The 24732-nt window shown below is 35.1% G+C and overlaps 1 long non-coding RNA gene across 1 annotated transcript in view; it reads left to right on the top strand.

The window, feature by feature from the left end:
- Positions 1 to 24732, top strand: part of LOC129470986 (uncharacterized) — an 81430-nt gene that overhangs the window by 47155 nt on the left and 9543 nt on the right. The window contains exons 5-6 of the long non-coding RNA XR_008653455.2: positions 16818 to 16866; positions 22741 to 22885. This is a non-coding gene — a long non-coding RNA (uncharacterized lncRNA). The remainder of the gene's footprint in view (positions 1 to 16817; positions 16867 to 22740; positions 22886 to 24732) is intronic.

Here is a 24732-nt window from a genome sequence, read left to right as displayed (position 1 = left end):
ATGACTCTAATTTTTTCCATCTTCTACCTGTCATTCATTGTAGAAGAAGGTTGCTACTTAAAAAGTTTGTAAACCTTTTCTTGGAAACAAAGGAGGGAATAGTAGAAACATTATTTTGCATTCTTGAAAGATGACAATTAATGTTATGCAGTGGTAAAAATAAAAAAAAAATAGTGAAAGTTTTACCTGAAATACAGTACTTGGGAGATAGGTGACATATAAAATAAATATGTCGGATGAGAGAAAAAAGACACAAAACAATGTTATTATTGTTTGTCATGTTGTATTGACTTCTCCTTGATAAGAAAGAGAGGAGTTCAAGAAAGAGTTTGAATTGGCAAGCAAGATTGCAAGGTTACCGGAAATTCATGGCCTTGCAATGTTGGAAAAGCCAGCCAATCAACTAATTTCATACTCCAAATGGTGAGAGAAGAAATGCAAAATGTTTTGGTGGGGGAAGAAAGATAGACTTACGGGTCTGCTATCACACATACGATTAAAACCTAAGGTAAATAGAAATGTTTCAGATGAAATCTAAAGGTCTAGGGAGAACCAAATCCTTTAAATTAGACAAAAAGTGACTCGGGAAGAAACAATTAAGAATGTTGACTCTTCCGCCAAAGTTAGATAAGCTTGAATTATATGTGAACACAATTAAGTAAAGTGGAACCAAGATGGAGAAACAGCAAAGGCATATCCTGCTTCTGGAAATTGTCTCATGAGGAATTTGGGGCTTGTTTACTTGGAAATGTATTTGACTGACTATTTATGAGAGACGTAATGCTAGAAGAATCACTGATCTGGGAAAACAGTGAAAAAAGTTACTATTTAAGACTTAAAATTGGATCCTTAGGAGTCTAGGGACTGAGAACAAGCTGAAAATGCTACTCATTCCTAAGGCCCAGATGGCCTTCTCAGATACAGTCAAAGACAATGTAGGAAAATAAGCAATTCTTAAAGTACTGAGTCATGGAACACAGAGTTATCCTCAGAAAGAGACATTTGTAAAAATTTATTTACTGCAAGAAACTGCAAACATATATATCTGAGAAAAAAACAGCTGAAATTCAGATTTCAAGTACAAGGATTATACAAGCAGTATAGATTCTTCTATACTGCTTTTAACAGGTTTATTGATGTATTTCATCTAGGTGAAGTTAATATAGAAAATGGTTTAATTTATCTCCAATCACTGCATTCAAGTATGCTGTCAATCAAATTTAAGTTTAAGATCCTTGAGGGCAGGCATTTTATTTGTTTTGTGCATGGCTGTATTGCCACCAACTACAGCAATGCCTGCTATGTGGTAGGTGCTCAGTAAATATTAATTTGCTAACTGAATTAATAAATGCTTGTATTAGTCCATTTTCACACTGCTGATAAAGACATACTCTAGACTGGGAAGAAAAAGAGGTTTAATTGGACTTACAGTTTCACATGGCTTGGGAGGCCCCCTCAGAATCATGGCAGGAGGTGGAAGGCACTGCTTATGTGGTTGCAACAAGAGAAAAATGAGAAAGATGCAAAAGAGGAAATATCTGATAAAACCCTCAGATCCTGTGAGACTTATTCACTACCATGAGAACAGTATTGGGGGAACCTCCCTCATGATTCAAATTATCTTCCAATGGGTCCCTCTCACAACACGTGGGAATTATGGGAGATGAGATTTGGGTAGGGACACAGCCAAACCATATCATTTTGCCCCTGGCCTCTTCAAATCCTGTGCCCTCACATTTCAAAGCCAATCATGCCTTCCCAACAGTCCCCCAAGTTCTTAACTCATTCTAGCATTAATCCAGAAGTCCACAGTCCAGAGTCTCATCTGAGACAAGGCAAGTCCCTTCTACCTATGAGCCTGTAAAATCAAAAGCAAGCTAGTTACTTCCTAGATACAATCGGGGTACAGGTATTGGTTAAATATAGCTATTCCAAATGGGAGAAATTGGCCAAAACAAAGGGGTGATAGGGCCCATGAAAGTCTAAAATCCAGTGGGGCTGTCAAATTTTAAAGCTCCAAAATTATCTCCTTTGGCTCCATGTCTCACATCCAGGTAACGCCAAAAGGAAGGTTTCCATAGTCTTGGGCAGCTCTGCCTCTGTGGCTGTGCAGGGTACGGCCTTCTTCCTGGCTGCTTTCATGGGCTGCTGTTGAGTGTCTGCAGCTTTTCCAGGCACACAGTGCAAGCTATAGGTGGATCTACATATTCTGGGGTCTGGAGGATGGTTGCCCTCTTCTCACAGCTCCACTAGGGGGGTGCCCCAGTAGGGACTTGCTGTGGCGGCTCAGATCCCACATTACCCTTCTGCACTGGCCTAGCAGAGGTTCTCCATTAGGGCCCTGCCCCTGTAGCAAACTTTTACCTGGGAATCCAAGCATTTCCATACCTCTTCTGAAATGTAGGTGGAGGTTCACAAATATCAATTTGTGAGTTTGGTGTACCTGCTGGCTCAACACCATGTGGAAGCTGCCAAGGTTTGGGGCTTGCACCCTCTGAAACCATGGGCCAAGCTGTGCCTTGGCCCCTTTAGTGACAGCTGAAGTGGCTGGGACATAGGGCATCAAGTCCCTAGGCTCACACAGCATGGGGACCATGGGGACCCTGGGCCTGGCCAAGGAGGCCATTTTTTCCTCCTAGGCTTCAGGGTCTGTAATAGGAGGGGCTGCCATGAAGACTTTTCACGTGTCCTGAAGACATTTTTCCTATTGTCTTGGGGATTAACATTCGACTCCTTGTTACTTATTCAAATTTCTGTAGCCAGCTTAAATTTCTCCTAAAAAAAAAATGAGTTTTTCTTTTCCACTGCATCGTCAGGCTGCAAATTTTCTGAACTTTTATGCTCTGTTTCCCTTTTACAATGGAATGCTTTTAACAGCACCCAAGTCACCTCTTAAATGCTTTACTGCTTAAAAATTTCTTCCGCCAGATACCCTAAATCATCTCTCTCAAGTTCAAAGGTCCACAAATGTCTAGGGCAGGGGAAAATGACGCCAGTCTCTTTGCTAAAACATAACAAGAGTTACCTTTGTTCCTGTTCCCAACAAGTTCCTCAACTCCATCTGGGACCACCTCAGCCTGGACCTTACTATTCATATCATTATCAACATTTTTGTCAAATCCATCTAACAGATCTGTAGGAGGTTCCAAACTTTCCCGTATTTTCCTGTGTTCTTCTGAGCCCTCCAAACTGTTCCAACCTCTGCCTGTTACCCAGTTCCAAAGTCACTTCCACATTTTTTGGTTTCTTTTCAGCAATGCCCTACTCTACCAGTACCAATTTACTGTATTAGTCATTTTTTTCACTCTGCTGATAAAGACATACCCAAGACTGGGAAGAAAAGAGGCTTAATTGGACTTACACATAGCTGGGGAGGCCTCAGAATCATGGTGGGAGGCAAAAGACACTTCTTACATGGTGGTGGCAAGAGAAAAATAAGAGAGATGCAAAAGCAAAGCCCCTGATAAAACCATCAGATCTTGTGACTTATTCACTACCACAAGAACGGTATGGGGGAAATCGCCCTCATGATTCAAATTATCTCCTACTGGGGCCCTCTCACAATATGTAGGAATTATGAAAGTACAGTTCAAGATGAGATTTGGGTGGGGACACAGAGTCAAACCATATCAATGCTCTTTCAAATCTTGTTTTGTTTTCTCATCCTTCTTAATTATGACATATGCAAATGCCATAAATTTTGAGTCACTGTCTATTATTTTTTTTTCAACTTTTATTTTATGTTCAGGGGTACATATGCAGGATGTGCAGGTTTGTTACATAAGTAAACGTGCCATCATGGCTTGCTGCACAGGTCAACCCATTACCTAGGTATTAAGCTCAGTATTCCTTAGCTACATTTCATGGAAAGAGCTAAGGGACAGCCCTTAGCTACACTTCCCATGCTCCTTGACAGGCCCCAGTGTGTGTTGTTTCCCAGCAATGTGTCCAGTGTTCTCATCATTCACCTCCCACTTATAAGTGAGAACATGCAGTGTTTGGTTTTCTGTTTCTGTGTTAGTATGCTGAGGAAAATGGCTTCCAGAAGACATACATGTGACCAACAAACATATGAAAAAAAGCTTAACGTTACTGATTATTAGAGAAATGCAAATCAAAACCACAATAAGATACCACCTCACGTCTGTCAGAATGGCTATTACTAAGAAGTCAAAAAACAACATAGGCTGGTGAGGTTGTGGAAAAAAAAGTAACACTTTTACACTGTTGGTGGCAGTGTAAATTAGTTCAACCCTTGTGGAAGACAGTGTGGTAATTCCTCAAAGACCTAAAAGCAGAAATACCATGTGACCCAGCAATCCTATTACTGGGTATATACCCACAGGAATAGAAGTAATCCTATTATAAAGATACATGCACACTTATGTTCATTGCAGCACTATTCACAATAGCAGAAATGGAATCAACCTAAATGTCCATCATTGTCTATTATTACATTCAGTTTAAAGCTTCAATTTCAAACAGAATTTAAACTTATTCATCTCTTCTGCCCTTAGGGCTGACTTGAGCAGAGATTCTGAAGTACATGGAAAAAAAGAGAGGCATGGCCTGACTCTCAGATATCTCATTTCTCTTTTCCTTCAGGATCCAGTCCTTCTTGTAAACCTAGGGAGAAAGAAAGGGCCTAACCCTCCAAAACTGCTAGATTGTGGTTGTAACTTCCCTGAGCTTTCTCAGGACAACACATTGAGAAAGAGTCCAAATGCTGGACTTCTCATGAGTGAATAAGAATGTGTGAGTTTCACAGTGTTCCCTCATGTCCTTCCAGATTCACAGTTTTCTGAAGTGAGATTTCCTCTGAAGCCTGATGTTTCATCCCTTTCAGTAGGCTATAGGCACTCCTCACCATTGCAGACCTGGGTATATATTTGTAACTCTGTGCAACATACTTTATAATAATATACTTTTAAAAGTGTATATATTTGTTTGGTAGATGTTGAAATTAAATTTTTTAAGAGCCAAGCAAAGAGCTATAGAAATTTCCAAAACTTCAGGACCTGAGAAGTATTTTGTGCATTAAATGAGCCACTGAACAAGCCCTCTTGATATAATTGAAAGTGAATTATTAAAAACATTTCACCAGTCTCTGCCTCTCAGTTCTGCTGAAGTGAATGTAAAAGTGAAACACCTCTGTCTTGCATAGTCCACTCCAACCCTATTCCACTTGAACACCTACTCACTGCATTTCTGTGGATTTCAGCACCCTTTGGAGGTCAAGAGACAATAACACAAAAAACAACACTTACACTACTCTAATGTATGTGATTGATGTGTAAAAATCACTTATTCCCTAGCAAAAATGAAGTGTCTTGAAATTTTGGAAAGGTCATTTTCCTTTAAAAATTCAAGATATCTCTCTATTTATAAGTTGTCTATTTTTTAGCTAAGACTCACCTTTTACATGAAAAATAAAGTGCTAATAAATACACATGATTTGTATGCCTTGTCACTGATATAGTTTGATACTAGGGATAGTAAACAGAGTTTGCAAGATAAAAAGGGGGTCTCTAAGGAATACTAGAAATTAAAAGAAGGGAAGGAAATGGAGAGAAAGGGGAAATAACAGCAGTGACAAGAGTGACTATGGTTTTCCACATGCCATCTGGGAAGACCTTAGTTATTGGTGTTAAAAATCTGTCAAAGAAAATATAAAATAGCTGAAGAATATCACAAACCACAAAATGTTTGCTAATATGAAAAGTTAATCTCCTCAGAGCAACAAGAGTGTATGGGGTTTTGAAGCCAGAATTGTGCTTAGCTCCACCAAATTATAACTGAGAGGAGGAAAAACAAAACAACAAAAATCAGTTGGCATAAAAGATGGGACATTGGCCAACATCAAAGATTAGTTCCCCATAAGTCTCTCTTGCAACATGTAAGGCATTGGGGAAAGAAATACTGTCTCTATAAAATGCATATTTATAAATCCTTCCACAAACCAGACACAGGCCTACATTCAGTTTTACATTCATTCAAATACTCTTCTGCCATCAAATGAGGTGAGAAGAATTAGAAAAATATTTCTTTAAATGGTCACAAAAACAAACGTTTATTGTGTCATTTATTATTTATTAATCGAGTAGAATACTTTTTCTAAGTAGCAGCTACATTTTTATAAGGGAAGGATTAAATGTTAAAATACTGTGATTTTATTTCTGTGGTCTTAGAAGTCGGTACACTTTTTTCTTCTTTACAGAATAACTTAATATATGTAAAACAATGTAAGCCCAGAGGTGAAAATCCACATTTATTTGTTGAGACCGAGAATAATTGAGTTTGGGAGGCAGTCCTAAAGAAATTCATATATATGTGCATATATATGAAGTCGTAGTTCTCACATATAACTATATACATAGTTACATATAATACATAGTTTACATATACATTATATGTGTATAATAAATATTATATATGTATACATGTATTATATTTATATAATATATTATGTGTATATGTGTGTGTATATATATATTCATATATATATATACACATATATATATTCAGCAAAGACTGCTCCTCTGAGATTCAAATTGCAATACCTAACTACCTGTTTAATGTCTCCACATAGATACCTAATAGGTTCCTTATATGGCAATGCTGACTTTTTTCCTCCCAAACCTACTCCTCTCAGTTTTCCTCACTCAGCAAGCAGCACCACCGTTAATCCAGTTGTTTTTGGACAAATATAGCATGTCACCTTTTACTCCTCTCATTCTACCTCAGCCTATACTCAATCCTACTTCCCCTTCCATTATATTTTACAGATGTTATTTCCCCCAAAACCTCCTGTACTCCTAACTCCTTCCCAATGTCTGTTAACTGGGAGACCTGGACTGACACTCTTCCCATGATGCATAAGGCTGTCAAGGATCTGGGCTCAATCTTTTTGGGAGTTCTGTCCAATCTTCATAAGCAAGGAGATATGTTAAATTATACTTTATTTTCTAGATTTTGGGCAAGCCCTTTGCTTCCCATAATTTGTATATTCTGTGTTATAAGCCTGACTTGTGTGAATAATGATTTTGAGAACTCAAGATATACTACTTTAATTTGTCAATTTACAATAAAAATACACTTTTAAAAAAGAATAATGAGACCACTTTCCTCATTTAGATTACATAATGGAGATAAAAGACAAGCTACAGGAAGTGAAATTGGCAATTCTTCTTGGTCACTGTTTGGGAAAATGTGAATCTCATCCTCTCAGCTTCTAGTTTGACAGACTACAGGGTAGGGAAAGAAAACTCAAAACAAACAAACATGAGCCGTTGGCAAGGTTGGTCTGACAGGATATGAAATCAAACACTGAAGAAGCTTTTTAGGACCCTATAAAATGTTAAACTTACTATAAATTTCTTATTGCACCATGAAAGCATAAGTAAGCCTAATAAATCAAATAATTTTGGACAGCCTTGGGTCTAATTTAAACAATAAATATGGATTTTGAACATAGATATCCAAGATTTGGCACACACAGGAAAGGCTGTAGATAAACAATGATGTCTAATATTGTTCAGGATGCTTAACTCTTGTAGGTTTATAGCATTTGAAATAAAGCCTCAGGTTTCCTGGTGCCTATTATGTCATATGAGTCTGGAGCCCTAGATTCGTCTTCAAACAATTCGTTTGATTTAACTGAACTCAGTGCATACTTTAGCTACTAGAATTATTCAATGTCTATTTTAACTGAAGAACTCTGAATACATTGATGATCACTAGTCATTTCATGAATATAAGTTATGTTTTAACCTAAATGCACTGGCCCTATTGCCTAGATCTTTCTTATACTAGCTTCACTAGTCTTGGATTTGAAACATGTTGAGATGTGTTGAACATGTAAAACACATACTGTAACTACGAAGCTTTAGAATACAAAGTTATGTATAACTCATCAACAATTTTTACATTGCTTACATGTTAAAATAATTATATTTTTAATATATTTGATTAAGCAAAAGATTATTGAAGTTAATTTAACCACTTCTTTTTATTCTTTTAAATATGCCTACTAAAAAACAAAATTACATATTTGACTTGTATTATATTTCTATTGGATAAGTTTAATCTATATGTCTTTTAAAAATACCATTTCATTATATGGTCAAATAGCCCATCACAGAACAGGCCCTATCAATGAGTTGACATAATAGAGTCTAAAAATATGAAAAGAAAGGAATGCATGGATAGTAATTCCATAATTAATCATTGTGATGCTCTTTCACCTTGTGGAACATGTTGTGAAGAAAAATAGATCATTTATAACATTATTAACCTTTCCTGATCTTTGAATATATATTGAAATTTAAATGTTCACAGTAAAATTTAAATCTAAATCATAATGCATACAATACTGGCTCTGGGGTATTAATGTTCATTGAATACTGACATTTTTCCCATTTTATTGTGAATATTTGCAAGTTATATTGCAAGAATATTTGCAAGTGGTTAAATTAACTGCAAAGTATAGAACAGTTGAGAGAAACTTATACTGAACATCCATATACCCAAACACTTAAATTCTACCATTAAATTTTTTTTCCAGTCATGAGGTGTTTATTGAATATCTACTATTTATAAGGTTTCAGGGCTTACAATCACAAAGCAGAGGGAGCTTCTTAATGTCATGGAGGATGAAGTCTAGAAGAAGAAATATACACGAAACACACAGATGCACAATTACCTGTGATATGTTTTAGGAGACAAAAGCACAGAGTGTGATGCAAAAAAAATGTTACACGTGGTACTTGCATTTGAGATGGGAAACTTTTTCTCTGAGGCTGAGCATGGGTTGGTTGAGGAAAAAATGTTGGAACTGGAGGAAGATTCAAGACAGAAGAAACAACCTGCACAACAGCCTGGTGGCAGCAGGAGTTGACAAATTTTAGAAACTGAAAATAGCCAGCAAGCCCTTGAAGTTGGACACCTGGTTGCTCCAAGTCTCTGATTTCCCGCTACACCCTGAGCATAGTGAATAAGGCAAAGATGATAGAAGCTGAGGCCACAGAGGTAGGAAGGGGTCACTCATTTAAGACCTTGGAGCCTAAAGAAAGAAGACTGCATTCTATTCTGAAAAACGTGAAGTCACTGGAGGTGCTTTACCTTTTTATTTGCTTTTATAAAGTGGATATTTTCTTTCATCATATTTCTTTTTATGACTTACTTTCTGTTTCTAACACTTTCATAATTTTTTAAAGGCTGGATCTCCTGGCAACAAATTCTTAGTTTTCCATCATCTGATAATGTCCTGATTTCCCTCCCTATAGTTGAGTGAGAGTAAAGGTCCTCTTTGGGGTGCACTTAAATTCTTGAATCTGTAGATTTACGTATTTTGCAAAATTTGGGGACTCTATAGCTATTATTTCTCCAAAGACTTTTTCACATCCACTCTCTTCCTCTCCTCCTGAGACAGATTGATGACATGAATGTTAGGTCTTTTGTTACAGTTTTACAGTTCTTGAGGATCTGTTCTTTTTTTTTTTTTTTTTTCAATCTGTTTTCCCTGTTATTCAAGTGGATTATTTCTATTGTTCTCTCTTCAAGTTGACAGAGTCTATCCTTTGTCTTCACCATTCTAATATTAAGCAATCCATTCTTAAAATGTCTTTTTCTTTCAGTTATTATATGCTTCGATTCAATGGAACCAAGGAACAAATTTCCATTTCGATCATTTTGTATTTCTTATGTCTCTACTAATCATTTCTATTTTTCAATTGTTTCAAGTATACTCATTTTTGTGATTGCTGCTTTAATATACTTGCCATATAATTACAATATCTGTATAATTTGGGTGTTGGCCTCCATTGATTGACTTTTCTAATTCCAGTTGAGATTTTCATATTCTTGGTGTAACAAGTGATTTTGTATTAAATCTTAGACATTTTGAATCTTTTGTTATGAAACTCTGAATCATATTTAAATCATCTGTTTTACCAGGCCTTTTCTAACACTGTGCCCACAGAAGAGAGAAAGTACTATCTCATTACTGACAGATGGGGCGAAAGTCCAGGTCTTCCACTCAACCTCCATTGATACCCCAGGAGTGAGAAGGTGCCTCCCTACTACAGGGCAGGGTGTGGTGAAACCTCTCCCAGGCTTTCCCTAGTACTAGGCTGGCTGGAGAGTCAGGGGTGCCTTATGACTGCTCCACATGCCCTCCTTCTCTCACAGGTGAGAGACATGTTATCTTTGGGCTGTGAAAAGTCCTGGCTCTCCAGTTGGCCTCCTCTGACACCTAGTAGGTTGAACCAAAAGGGACCCTCATTAAATCAGGGTGGATGTAGTTTAAGATCTTTATATGGTCTCCACTAACTAGAGATGGGTGAGGGCAAAACAAAACCTCTCATTATCATGCAGATGTAGTGAAAATTCCAGTTCTTCATTCTGCCTTCTGGTCTTTTGTGACATGCTTCTGGCGGCAATCCAAGGGTGCTTCATTACAGCTGGCTAAGGGTGGAAGACTAGGCCCCCAGTTAGGTTTTTCTCAGAAGGGCTATTGTGAGTCCACAGCTTAATGTCTGGCCACAATGGGGCAGTTCTTACTTAGATGTTTTCCTTCCTGCTAGGCTGTCTTTCCCCGGCCTTTCAACTAGAGAGATCAGGCTCTTGTTTGGCTTTTCTGTCTTTAACTATTGGTGTTTTTGTGACTCTCGACTTCTCTATCTCTCAATCAGTCATATATGAAGCAAAAAGAAAACCCAGACAACACACTGCCATGTCATTCTTTGTTCCTGAGGGCCTTCAACAGTCTACCTTCTTCCCTCCATATTTTTGTTATCTTATGTTGATTTTATGTAATTGCATTTGTCCATGGATTTCAGCTACACTTGAAGGGAGAAATAGAGAAAAGTTCATGTATTCCATCTTGTTGAAAATACTGAATTTTAATACTATTTGAGAATCAGAAACTACATGCGTAATGTACACAGGCACACACACACACAAAATAGACACACACGCACAATGATATAAAGTGCTATATACTCATCTCCCTTCACATAACTTGTATCTTAGCAACTAGCAATGGTTTTTCATTATCCAAGTTGTGTCCCATCTCAGGTATAAAAATATAAGGCCTGTAAGTATTGATAAGACAGTTTGGCTTTCACAAACAATTAGAAACTTTCTCTTGTGTAAAAAAATCATCTGATAGTAACAATTCTAAAATATTTTGGTTTGTGCTTTCAACATTTAATGAATCAGGTCTAATAATGATATCCAGAAAATTTGGGGGGCAAATTTCAAGGTAATGATTTTTAATAAATATATTACTGTATTGTAATTTCAATAATAAGCTGATAAAATTATAACATTACTTTTTTTCTTAATCATAAGTGATTTCAATACCTACTTTTAAATTTTTTGAGCTTACTTTACATTATATAATTTAGGAACTTAATATTTCTCCCCTCTATTTTATTAAATCATTTGTATTCTTGTAAGCTATCATGAAAACTTATATAAAAACAGAGGTTGTCTTAGGTTTGGTTATTATGAGAGATAGTTCAAGGAAACACTGGAAAAAGAATAAAAGTGAGACTTGGACAGGAGAAAAGCCAACCAAAGACACATTAATGTGAGAGTTAGTATTGGGGCCACTGGTGGGTGAATCAGTGGATCTCTTGGAGACCGTATAAACCCTGCTCAGACTTTCCCACCACAGGGCAGAGAAAACGAATGTATTAATCCATTGATCCCCACCCATTTTTGCTTGCAAGCTGAACTTGGGGTGTTAACTCCCTAGCATCCTTAAGAAAGAATTTTCAGATGTTGCATTAAGAAATCATCAGCATTTATGGGAAGGAGAAATGCCAACGTTGTATGGGCTGGCTTCTGACTGTGCCTGTCACACTGGAGTGAATATAAGTAAAAAAATTAAATAATCAAGCAAATAAACAGCTACTATAAACATGCATCTATGTGTTGAAGCAGTCAGAACTGCTTCATTAGATGTCTTGTACCTTCGCTTTAAAGAAACTTTATCTTTAGAGCAAAGACAGTTCAACTTTTGTTCCAGGCAGATTACTGACTAGGGTTTTAAATTTTAACAAAATGAGGTCCATCCCACCACCATACATCAGTCCTGTCCCTAAAAACTTTGTATCTACACACACACACACACACACACACACAGACACACACACACAATTCAGCATTGAAAGAAAACACTAAGATATTCCAGTTATTTCCTTAGTTAATGCCCCACAAAATAGTTGGTTTTAGTTTCTGCTTAAACAAATACTTTGAAGCACTTTATAATTTATTTCTTGAATAGGAATTATAATCATCATATTTAAATATTTTCTGCTACCCAATTGAACCCCAAAATATTTGCCTATTTTATACACATAAGAGACAAATATGACGGGGCTAAGCCACTCAGAAAATTACCTTAAATAATCTAATTTTTACTCAGTTGATATTTTTAATCTACGTTTTGGTTAAAACACCAATGGCATTCTATCTGGGGCCCTTTAACCATCTAAACACAAGCTCTGCAACCACATATTCCCCACTTGGTGGCAACTTTGGTCAGCAATTGCCCTGGACCTTCCCCACTTAAATTTAACAGGTTGTCACTCAGACTCTCTCAGGAAAACTCGGGACTGTTCTCCAGAAGTTCTTGCCTCACAGGCTCTGAATTTATTCTCCACTAAAGGAGTGTTCCTGCCACTTGGCCCTTGGCTTTTCCAGAATGACTTCTGTTGTTTTTATCACTTTAGCTTTTCCCCAGTTCTTTTACACCAGACTGTTATTCTTAAGTTTCCACATTATGGATTTGTTCTCTCAAAATCATGCTTGTTTTTCATGTCTTGAGGGTAAGGAAAGTAGGAGAAAAACAGTGCCTTCTATATATCCCAAAGGATTTAGGCAAATGTAAGATAGAGTTCATTCCTCAAGGGTTTAAATGCACCATTTCACCTTCTCCAGAAAAGATAGTCAAACCATTTCCTGTATTCTTATTTTATGTTTATATCAACAAGTGTTATAATTCAAGATAATATGTACTTCCTTTTATTCAAACAAAGCTCATTCAGGATAAAGTTAAGAACATGAAATGGCACTTTCAACAGAAAGTGTTGTGTTTTTCAACAGATTTTGTCTCTTTGTAACTGTGACTAGAATTGAAGAAATATTTTAAGTCTATTTATCCATATACATTAGCACAAACATAAACACTCACACACATTCATTGCTACACACCTTTAAAAAATGCCCCTTTACAACCAGAAAATTGGCCTGTGCACTCTATCTGCTCAAATAGAGTTTAATACAATCTGGCAATGCTGTTTAGGTTGCAGCCTACATATTTTGCCCTTTATTCTCTTTTGCTCTTTTACCCAGAAGAGTCTATCAAGAGACCATGTACAGAAATATCAAGTAAAATATATCATAAAAAAGGGACTCTGAGAACCTAGTGACCTGAAAAAATGTTACTTATGAAACTAATGACCTAAGAATGCCTTTAAATCGAAGAGCATCTAGTACAGCAAAGAGACCTTCAAAATGGGCATGTAAGCACTGATCCAGATAGAAGATTAAATAGCACGATATATTAAAAAGCATAAGGTAAAATAAAAGTTGGAATTTTTCACTTGAAACAAGTATTTCACCCAGCAGCTGAGAAAGCATGCCTGCCTGCCTTGACATAATTTTATAGTCCTTTCTTGTTTTGCTGTTGGACTAGTTTACTCATTTTCTATATACAAAGAAACTGTAATAAGATATTTATGTAACAAGTCAAATATTGATTCATGGGTATAAAACATGCCATCACCGTATGGTAACTAGGATTTTCATCAGCTTATTACTGCAATTAATGTGAAAAAATAAATGCGAATTTTCTTTAGAGGCTTGAATGTATGTCATTCTCTATAATTTCTTTTAAATAATAATGATGTCTAACAAATTTCTAACATAATGGTATACCTATTAGTTCTTCCTATGTCTGATTATGAGGCTATACTAAACTTTATATTGGCCATAGTGAATAAAACCATTGACTTTCCATTTTCCAATCAATAAAATATTGACAAACTTTAGAGCCAAGTGACAAAATCAAAAGCAGACATCCACAACACTTAGCTAAAGATTAGATCAATACATGAAGTTTCTATTAATGTTCACAATGACAATTTTATTTTATTTAACAAGAGAAAACATAGCTATTCTGTCCTTTTTTTATTTAGAATAGAGGAGCATAGGTCAAATATGCATAATGAATTTGAGTTTGCAATTTCTTTAGATCAAAAAGAAACCCTTGAAGCTCAGAAATTCATTTTTAAACAGATATATTATCCCCAGTGTACAGTTCAATAGACTTCATTAGAAATTATGGATGAAGAGTTAACAATGCTGAAAGGGACCACAGGCCTGCCTGTACACAACTCTCAATAAACTGATTCATAGCATTGCACAAAATATGCTTTCTGTTTACATAATTAGCTGGTTTTTTCTACTTCCTGCCATAATTAAATAAATATAAAATGTTATTTATAATGCAATTTATGCTTCTAAAAAAAGCCCTTAAAATCTACATCAGGATCAAAATTAAACCTAATTACAGATCAATTTGTTGCAGACTTGCTTTCTAAATCAGTGTTACTAGAGGAAGTAAAAAATATACTTTTTTACTCCATTTCTCATATTGAGTGTCATTTATTAGAGCTAATGAATTTGTTTTTTTACATTAAAAAATAGAAATGTCCTTCCAATACATTTTCTACATTTTATTCATTTTCATAATTTGATATTATTTAATAGGAAACCAGTTCATCTTTACTGCAAAAGAAGTTGGTTAAAATCCAAAAAAATAGTTCATCCATATTTTCACATCACTAAGGAAAACACTTTTGATATTTTTGCCTAATATACATGGTATAAGTACTACAAGTTCTGATTTGAGGACTTGCTTTCTAAACTTGCTTCCTCTACTCATGTAATAGTATTCTACAATTTGACTTCGAAGAGTTATATAGAATGACATTTACTTAAGCAATTTAATATTTGAGGAAACAGACTTTTTTCCTATTATGCATTGTTAGAAATCATATTAAGATGAATATCCTTATACATTTTTTTCTTTTTTTAAAAAATTTTTTACAGTTTGCCTTGGTTCATTTGGGCTGCCATAAGGAAATACTATAGACTAGGTAGCTTCTAACCAACAGAAAGTTATTTCTCACAATTCTGAAGGCTGGGAAGTCCAAGATCAAAGGGCCAGCAGATTCCATTTCTAGCGAGGAACTTTTCCTCATAGACGATGCCTTCTGTGTCCTCCCATGGCAGAAGCGTAAATTAACTCTCTGAGGCCTCTTTTAAAAGGGCATAAATCCTATTTATGAAAGCTCTGCCCTCATGACCTAATCACCTCTCAAAAGGCCCCACTTCTTAATATCATAACCTTGAGAGTTAGGATTTTAACATACGAATTTGGGGGGGACACATATATTAAAACCCAGCAGAATTATAATTATAAATTCCTACAAGATGATTTTCTGTGTAAAGAGTATACATCATGTTTAGATATCTTCATTTCTTTCTCCTCTTGCTTTCCAGGAGTTTGTGCCACTTCATACTACTATCCACAGTGTCACATAATGTCTCCTCACCAGGCTCTTACTCACACTGGCAGACAGATGGATACATGAATACATAAATATGTAGATCTAAATCTTACCAATTCAATAGGCAAAGCATGGTATTTTTATATTACTTAATTTCATATTTGTTACTACAAGTAAGTGTAGATATTTTTATGTGTTTATTATTAAACACTGATATTTTTCTTGTGCAGAATGTTTATTTAAAAATTTTGCCAAATTATGTTTTCAGGAGGTTCTCATTGTTGTTGACAATATATATCATTTTGTATTTTGTCAATGCTAAAAATAGAAATAATGTATCCATCATATGTAACAGACAATTTTTCCTAGTTTGTCCCCAAACTTTTATTTTCTTATTTTTTAAGAATCTATTTCTTAAAATTTTACTTTATGTCTTATATTTTTCTTTATTGCCCTTTTAATGTACTTCAGGTACATATTTCTTTTATATTTTAAAAGTATTATATTTTGACTCTATGGCAAGAGACCAAAAAAAGGTAAAAAAAAAATAACCATTACTTTCATTTGGTTTTTACTCAGTACAAAGGTTAATGTAAGTTTTCATGAGGTCTGCTTTAAACCTTGACCAGAGATGATAATTGGGAATAACTGTAGTTTCTTTTCAGAGTTAGAAAGGAATGCTGAAAGACCATGAAAAATCTCAGAGACAAGTCATTTCTGGGACAATAAATAGCAGAAGACAGCATTTAACAATGAATTAAGGGAAATTCAATTCTTTCCTGTATTTCAGCACTGCAGAAGTCTACGCAGCAGTTAGTGTTAAGAAATACCATTGACTAAAAAAAAATGATTTTCTGCATTGGATGTTAAAAGATATGAAGCAAGAAATTGACCATTCAGTGGAACAATGTGAATCCTAAATTATCTAAATAAAAACAAGAGGATCAGTTAATTCAGAAAAAAGAATTGTATAAATTGTGGAACTGGGTAGATATATTTTCCTTACAAATTATGGCAAAGAATTCTCCTAATTACTTATTCATTAGGGATTGAGAATTGATACTAGAAACAGATAACTTGTGCTTAATATTGTGCTTAAGCTTTAACCATAGAAAATTTCCTTGATGCAAGGGGGTTACTGTGTCACCTCAAGTTAAAAGGCAATTTAGGAAGTGATAACTAGCAGTTGGGAAGTATTCTAAATATTACTTGCTAACAAAATTCACTCTACAGAAGGGGCAGACCTAAAAAAGAATACATCTTGCAGATTGCTACATAAAGAGTAAGTACATTGACAAATATTATGTACTTAAAATATATACAGCTCTGTACTTACCATGCTACATAGAATTCCTTAATATTCCTCTTAACAGCTGTACAAGTTAACTTGACTTTTATACGCATTATACAGATGAAAAAAATGAGATGAGAAAGGCCAAATAAAATGAATGAATGAATTAATTTTTAAAATTTATTTTGACATAAGAGCCAATCCTATCAGCCTTGCTAATTTCTTCAAAATACTTGCAAATAAGTTGCTATAATATAAAAACATCTTCTTATTGTTTCTGTCTCCTTAAGGATTTCTCTGAGACATTTCTGATATTTAAATCTTTTTTCCTATAGGTTGTCTTTCACGGTACTTTGTATATACTACTTTGGGTTCATATGCCTCAAGTGAAAAATTGGGCTAATAACATTAATACCTCTGTCACAACCCCATTGCACATGATCAGTTCTAATAATGGGTTTTAAAGTAATTTTGTTTTATTTTAAATTACTATTCAAATCAGTCACTATGACATCAGACTTTTTACTCTCTGTGATAGTAATATATCAACTTGGCTGGAGTATAGTATCAAGTTATTCAATAAAACACTAATCTAGGTGTTGCTGTGAAGGGATTTTGTAGATGTGATTAACATCTACATTTAGTTGACACTAAGTAAAGGAGATTTTCCTTGATAATGTGGGCTAGCCTCATCCAATCAATTGAAAGGCCTTAAAAGCAATACTGAGCTTTCCTAGAGGAAGAAGTAATTTTCTCTCAGGACTCCAGCATTAGCTACTGCTGGACAATCCCAGCATCCCTACCTGCCCAACAGATTTTAGATTAGACTTACCACCTCATATGAACACATAACAGATTCCCAGAAATCAGTCTATCTACCTATGTATCTATCAATCTATCATCTATCTCCTACTGCTTCTGTTTCTGTGGATGACACTGACAGATGTGAATATTCACATAAAACCTGTCAATATGCAAGTTCCTTCCTACTACTTGTACCAATTAAGCAAATAGTGTAATGGATGCATATTTTTCAAAAGAATTTCTGTATGTGTTCTCCGATTATTGGTCAGAAATAAAAATATATTTATAATGCAAAATTCATAAAATGTGTATAAACGATAATGTATATGCCTATATATGTGTGTGTTTTTCTGTGTATACATATATGTATATATGAGTGTGTGTTTGTGTGTGCATTTTTTTGTAACTGATACTGTGGCCTTTACATCTACCAAAATCCAGGACTAGTTTAGAAAAGAAATTACAACAGCATTCTAAAATGTACTTGTTTGATATAAATATATTTTTGTAACTTTTTTTGCCTGACATTTGTGCTGTAAATCAAAAGTACTTTTGTGAAAGCAATTTTTTTAAACCATCTTCTCTGAAATTGTGTAGGAGGAAGTGAATCGCTACCACTGAATCCCTGACATTAATTCAACAGACACATATTTTGATTTCTGAAGAATTATGGAAACATTCTTTCAGAAGAGAACAATGACAGATAGCATTCTGTGTTTAGCACATTTTCCTTTTCCGAGTGGCAATGGAGCGTTGTAACAGCAAGTAAATTGCTCCTTATTTCTATGTGCTTTTTAAAACTGTGACACTGACTGAGCTGAAACACCAAGACCACATCTGTACACAGCTAAATAAAAGGTTTTACAAGATGGCAAAACTGGGCAGAATTATTTTGTCCTTGGATGTACTGATGATGGCAATGCTTACACCACTGCTTTATACACAGTAGGGTAACACTCAGAGTACTATCATTAAATTCAGTTTTTAATTTAAAAGGTTTTGAAGAAAGGACTCATTACACAGGTATGGCCAAGATGAAGAGACAGAGAAACGTCTGATTGTATACTGTAGCATTAGTGACAGATTGCCTGAGCAAGGAGTAAGAAAAATATTACTGAAGCCTTGTAGAGAGTTTGAAGCTTTAGAAGTAAAGCTGCCTAGCAAGAATTGCAACCATTGAATATAGTCATTGCCCCAGATTGAAGCAAGGCAAGGACAGGGGTTTGTTAGGAGTGATAAATACCTTGATCTTTCTCTGTTCCAGCCAGCCCTCTAATTTTCTGTGGTACTACCGGCAAAACCCAATCAGAGGCTAAAATTCAAGTAATATTGGGTGATACGTGTGTAGGGCCAAAACTCCTTGAAAATAGAACAGGGAAGGGCTTGGAACAATGGAGTTTCAAAGAGAGTAGCAAATTAACATAGTAGACATACAATGTATATGTTCGAGTTGAGGGCAGAAATCAGTTAGGCTGTTCAATGGTAGGAAGTCAGGAACAAAGATCATACTTCTGAGCCATATGGAAGTAAGAAGCTAGAGGGAGATTGTAAGTAAGCTACTATTTTTTCCATTTATGTAAGTAGAAACAGAAAGGAGCATAGAGTTATAAAAACAGGAATGTTTCATGAATTTTTTTTTATAAAATGATGATAAAAATAAGAGAAAATAAGCGAAGGAAGAATGTTTTTGGAAAGAGAAATTTAAAAATCTATAGATGTCAAGAATGAAACACATTTAAAGAACCTTCACTGTTTTGACCATATAATTCAGGATTCATACCAATAGTCAGGGTTAATTTCTCAGGATATATGGGGAAGTGGAAGGGGACAAAAGTAAAACTCTGACTCAAAATAATAGTGCACAGCCTCCGTTTTATTTTTATTATTGCCCTCTGAATTTTAGAAACTTCTGTTTCCATGGACTTTACATGACAAATAAAAATCAGCCATAAAATGTTTCTTTTTATATGAAGAAATATTACATTGAAGAACAATAATATAATTTCTTTAAAAATTATTAGAAATTTGGGGACTGTGATTTTGAAAAAACATCAGAAAGAATTCTAGTAAGCCCTCCAGGCAGAGGTGAGTATTTGACAGATTTGTAAACTGTTACTTACACTCCAGACTTGTATATTCAACTGCATGACATTTATACCTCGATGTCTAATAAGCATACAAACCTAACACTGTTAGCTGGGTGCAGTGCCTCACGTCTGTAATCCTAGCAGTTTGGGAGGTCAAGAATTCGAGACCAGGCCAGGTGGATCACCTGAGGTCAGGAGTTCGAGACCAGCCTGGCCAACATGGTGAAACCCCTATCTCTACTAAAAATACAAAAATTAACTGGGTATAGTGATGGGCACCTGTTATCCCAGCTACTTGGGAGGCTGAGGCAGGAGATTCACTTGAACCCAGGAGGCAGATGTTGCAGTGAGCCGAGATCAGACCACTGAACTCCAGCCTGGGCGACAGAGCAAGACTTAGTCTCAAAAAAAAAAAAAAAAAAAAAATAAGTAACACTGTTAGGCTTGAATATATTTTTTCCCCATCAAACTAATGTTGAGTCTTGGTCCCCAATGTGGTGGTATTGGAAGGTGATGCCTTTAAGAGGTGATTAGGTCCTTAAGGGAGATTAATGTCTTTCTCTCAGGAGTAGGTTCTCAGTCTCTTCAGGGCATCCTGAGGCTGTGTCACAGGTGCGTCCTTAACTTTGGCAAGATAAACTTTGTTAAATGACCAAGGCCTGTCTCAGATATTTGGGGTTCACACAATCAATCAATCATCAACCCTAGGTTGTTTCTCTATGATCATGACGTATACTTTGAAAATCAGAAACTTTTGCTTTAAACAATCTTCACAGACAAAAGTTCATTTTTTCTTATAACTCTTTTATTTCATATAAGATAAAAAATGTCTGAAAACAATGGAAAAATTATCCTGGCACCCTGTCATCCAGATTCCTGCCAAAGATCTTTCGCAACTTTCTGTCATGTATTTTTCTCTGTCTCTCTGTCTCTGTATCTCTGTGTCTTTGCTATGATTGGAGCATTTGCTAAATCTCAGTTTACTCTCAGAATATTCTAAGATCATACTTTAGGGGAACCAGAATACATGCTGAGTATGCTAGTTCTCCAAGTCGGCATTCAGTCACCATTTCAACCATAAATCAGGAAGCTCACCCATTTAAAAGAGTACCTTGTTCCCAGAGCCAGCTCTCATTTATTTATTCTTCAGCATTTCCTCTCTAGAAAGTATAGGTTTATGGAACATTAGAGATTATTATTTATTGTGTAGCTTCCAATAAAGCAGACTTTTCTTTCTTCTCCATGCTCTACATTTTCTGTTTATGAATTATTGTGAATCTGTTTCTCAATATTTATGAATGTTGTCTGCCTCATCATAATTTTATACCTCATGATTTTCTCTTTGTATTATACCTCCTAAGTGTATAGATGGACATTACCCAAAACTTAACTTCCTCCTACATAAGTAGCAACTGGCTCTCATTTACCAAACATACACTTGGCTATGGCAGAAAAGAAAATTTAACACACTTCTTTTTGCTATTAAAATAGCTTCTTAGCTTCCATATATCTCAGTTAGGTTTGAAATATCACATAAAACTACAGTTCTATGTGGCCTCTTTTTATAATAGTTTCAGCTTACTCTCTTAGCAAATTGCCAAGCTCATAAACTCCCTATTTTTCATTGGTTCCTGATAACATCAGATCCTGAGATTTTGTCTTCAGCCATTTAATCATCTCACAATCTTCTATTTTATTAAAACAGCAGAGGAGGACTACTTCCTTTGTGCATTGTCAAAAAAAACACCTCTAAAAAGTAATACGATATTTTATTTTTCCAACATTCATCAGGTTACAATATATCCCCTAAATAAATAACTCTGTAAGCTTTGGCAGCTTTATTTAAAGACATGCACTTAGGACAGAAGATCCAAAGAGCCTTAAACAACACTTTTTCTCTTTCTTTGATGTTTTAACCTGTGAACTGTCAATGGTTCTTTGATCTATTTCAATTCACAGATAAAGGAACATACATAAGAACATACCTAAACAACATGGATTCTAAATTGCATGTCTATGGAGTACCCTAAAATAACATTATAGATAGATAGATAGATAGATAGATAGATAGATAGATAGATGATAGATAGATAGATAGATTTCACTTTAATATACATGCCATAAACCACCATATTTATCATAGCATTTGCAATTATGTAATGTTGTATATCCCATAGGCATGTGAAATTTGTGGCAAAGTTGAGTCTTACTAACTAGTCATCTTAAAATTGTATTATGTGCTTTATGACACCAAACCTTTGGACAGAACAGTCATCAAAAATTTGCATGACTAAAGTATATTTTAAAAGCCCACAAACTGATATTGAATCATTTTTGTCAGTGTTTATAAATACATATAGTATATGTAAACCTACAGTCAGTGTGTGAAGTTTAAATTTGTGTATTTAAGCCTACTTTTAAGAAACAGAATGAATGTGTAGAAATTACTCTTGCATTAGGTGATAAATAGTAACAAATTATCCTAACATGAAAGGTAGTGTATTCAGTTTTAAATGAAAGCATTTGACTTTGTGAGCTCTACAAACATAAAGTCTTTAGTGCCATTTGTAAACCTGTGCCTCATTGTCTGTTTCAGCCTAAAGCAAAGCCAGTATGTCCTTGCAGAGAGAAGCTTTGAGAAGTAGCAAACCAGGCTTAATTTACTCCAAGTAACTGGAGGAGAAAAAATGTTGGCTTAGAAAACAAAACTTTCTACTCTGCTCACCGTATGCTTTGGACATAAATTTAACTAAGAATAGTTTAAAAATTGGATCTTTTCTTTTTTTTCACCTCAAACCTTGTTCTCATGCTTGACGTCTCAGAGGTTTTGGAACTGTTTAGCCTGAGTCATGGCCCCTTTAGATGAAAACATTGGTTAGCTAAGAATTGAAATTAAGTTGTCAAATACAGCTAACTAACTGCAGAAATTTGGATAAGGAGGAACCTGTCCTTTTTCATTGTGTGTCTTTCACAGAATATCGTGTTTGCATCTGTGTCTGAGAGAAAGCAGAATAATGAACACTCTATCATTGATAGTATTCAATCTGAGTTCGAATGATTGTTTGTTAAGGAGATTGCGGAGGATTTCTTGCACTGGATGGGAGATTGGGCTGTAAGTGGTAAGAAGAGTTCCTTCTAATTTTAAGATCCTAAAAGTCCATGAAACCAATTATAAGCAAAAGAAGTTCAAGGTACATTGAAGTAGGAATATTTCAACAGAATATCAAGTTATGAAATTGTTCTAGTTAACGTTTACTCAGAAAAGCATCTATATAAAGGGCAAAGTGTACCTATTAATAAAATCTCAAGCTGATAAACAAATGTACAACCAATCAATTGACAAATTCTCTTGGACCTACAATTATAATGACAACTTTTTAATGTGTCCCATTATTTTTAATATGCTTTATTGCAATATGTTATCATACTTCCTGGCTCCTTATGTTTGTGTTTACTTATTTTGCAGATGTATGTTAATAAATACAAAATAAAATAGAAAGGGTTCTTATTCCAGAAACGGTATAGTAGCTTCTATTAGATTAACTATCCTACAGATACTAATTTAAAAGCTTGAGAAAATACAGAAAGAAAAAGAAAACAAAACAAAAACAAAACATCTTTCTAAAGAAACTGGAGAGTGGCCAAAAGGAGATTGTGATAGACATGGAAAGGACTCAGCCCATGTAAGAAATAAACTACTTTGAGCAATACCCTTTTTCGCAGACTTTTCTTCTGAGGGCACTTTTAGTGCCACATTTAGTATTGCACAAATATCAAGAACTCAAGTAGAAAACTACAGTCTTCCTTCTTTCGGAAGTAGAGCATGGGCTTAAACATTGTCAATGTGGCTGGAGATTGAGTGGAAAAATCCTGGGAAAGAATCTGACACAGATTGGGAACTCTAAAATCTACATACAATGTACACCCCAATCCTTGACTGAGTCTTGCATTTTGTATATGTTGGGGATACTTGTAAGGACTTACCGGAAAGCATGAGTCAGCTGCAATTCTGAAACTTCTGACCAGGAATCTAAGCTCTATCCAATGCAGGAGTAACAGAAATGTGAGTTTGAGACTTGTCAAGTTATAGGCAGCTGGTAAACACCTCAGGCTTTCCACTGAGGCTCAATTTTTGGAGTAAAGACTATGTCCAAAATCTAAGGGATTTTCCTTAGATTTTTTAACTAAATTTTTCCAAACATTTTTTAACTAAAGGGAAAAGAGTACCAAAACTACTTTATTACCTGTTGGAAAAAAAAAAATCAAAACACTTCAGAAGAGGGTAAGAAATCTAGATTATCTATAATAGACCATATATAATCTCTACTGCCTAACCAAAATTACTTGACATGCAAAGAAGTAGGTAAATATATCTCATAAACAAGAGATATGGACAAAAAGTAGAAAAAGACTTAAATTGGTGTATTCATTTTAAGTAGCTGGAAAAAACTTTAATGCAGCTAAGTAAAAATGTTTAAGGACTTAAAGAAAATGATAGTCCAAATAAGTGAACAGATGAGAAATCTCAGCAAAAAAAGAAAAACTCCAAAAGGAACCAAACAGAAATTTTTGAACTAAAATAAAATATCTGAAATGGAAAAGTTACTGGAAGGGATAACAGCAAACTGAAAATTGCAATAAATAAAATAGGTTGATTAGTTTAATGACAAATTAGTAGATTTGTCCACTCAGAAGAACAGAAAGAATAAACAATTTCTTAAAAAAAAGTCCATAGAGGCATTTTTCTGTAATTACAGAGTATGAAACTGATAAATAAATGTTGTTGATACCAGCTGTAAACTCAAGTTAAAACAAATATATAATATAATAAGAAAATGCAGGCAAATTTTAAAGGAAGTTAAAACTTAGAGGAAACAACCAGGTATGCAGTAATATTCCTTCCTTCCTTCCTTCCTTCCTTCCTTCCTTCCTTCCTTCCTTCTTCTCTCTCTCTTTCCTTCTTTTC

The sequence above is a fragment of the Symphalangus syndactylus genome, chromosome 2 (assembly GCF_028878055.3).
Source record: "Symphalangus syndactylus isolate Jambi chromosome 2, NHGRI_mSymSyn1-v2.1_pri, whole genome shotgun sequence".
NCBI classification, from domain to species: domain Eukaryota; kingdom Metazoa; phylum Chordata; class Mammalia; order Primates; family Hylobatidae; genus Symphalangus; species Symphalangus syndactylus.
Note: the sequence above shows the minus strand (reverse complement) of the source record. Positions and strands in the feature narration are given on the sequence as shown.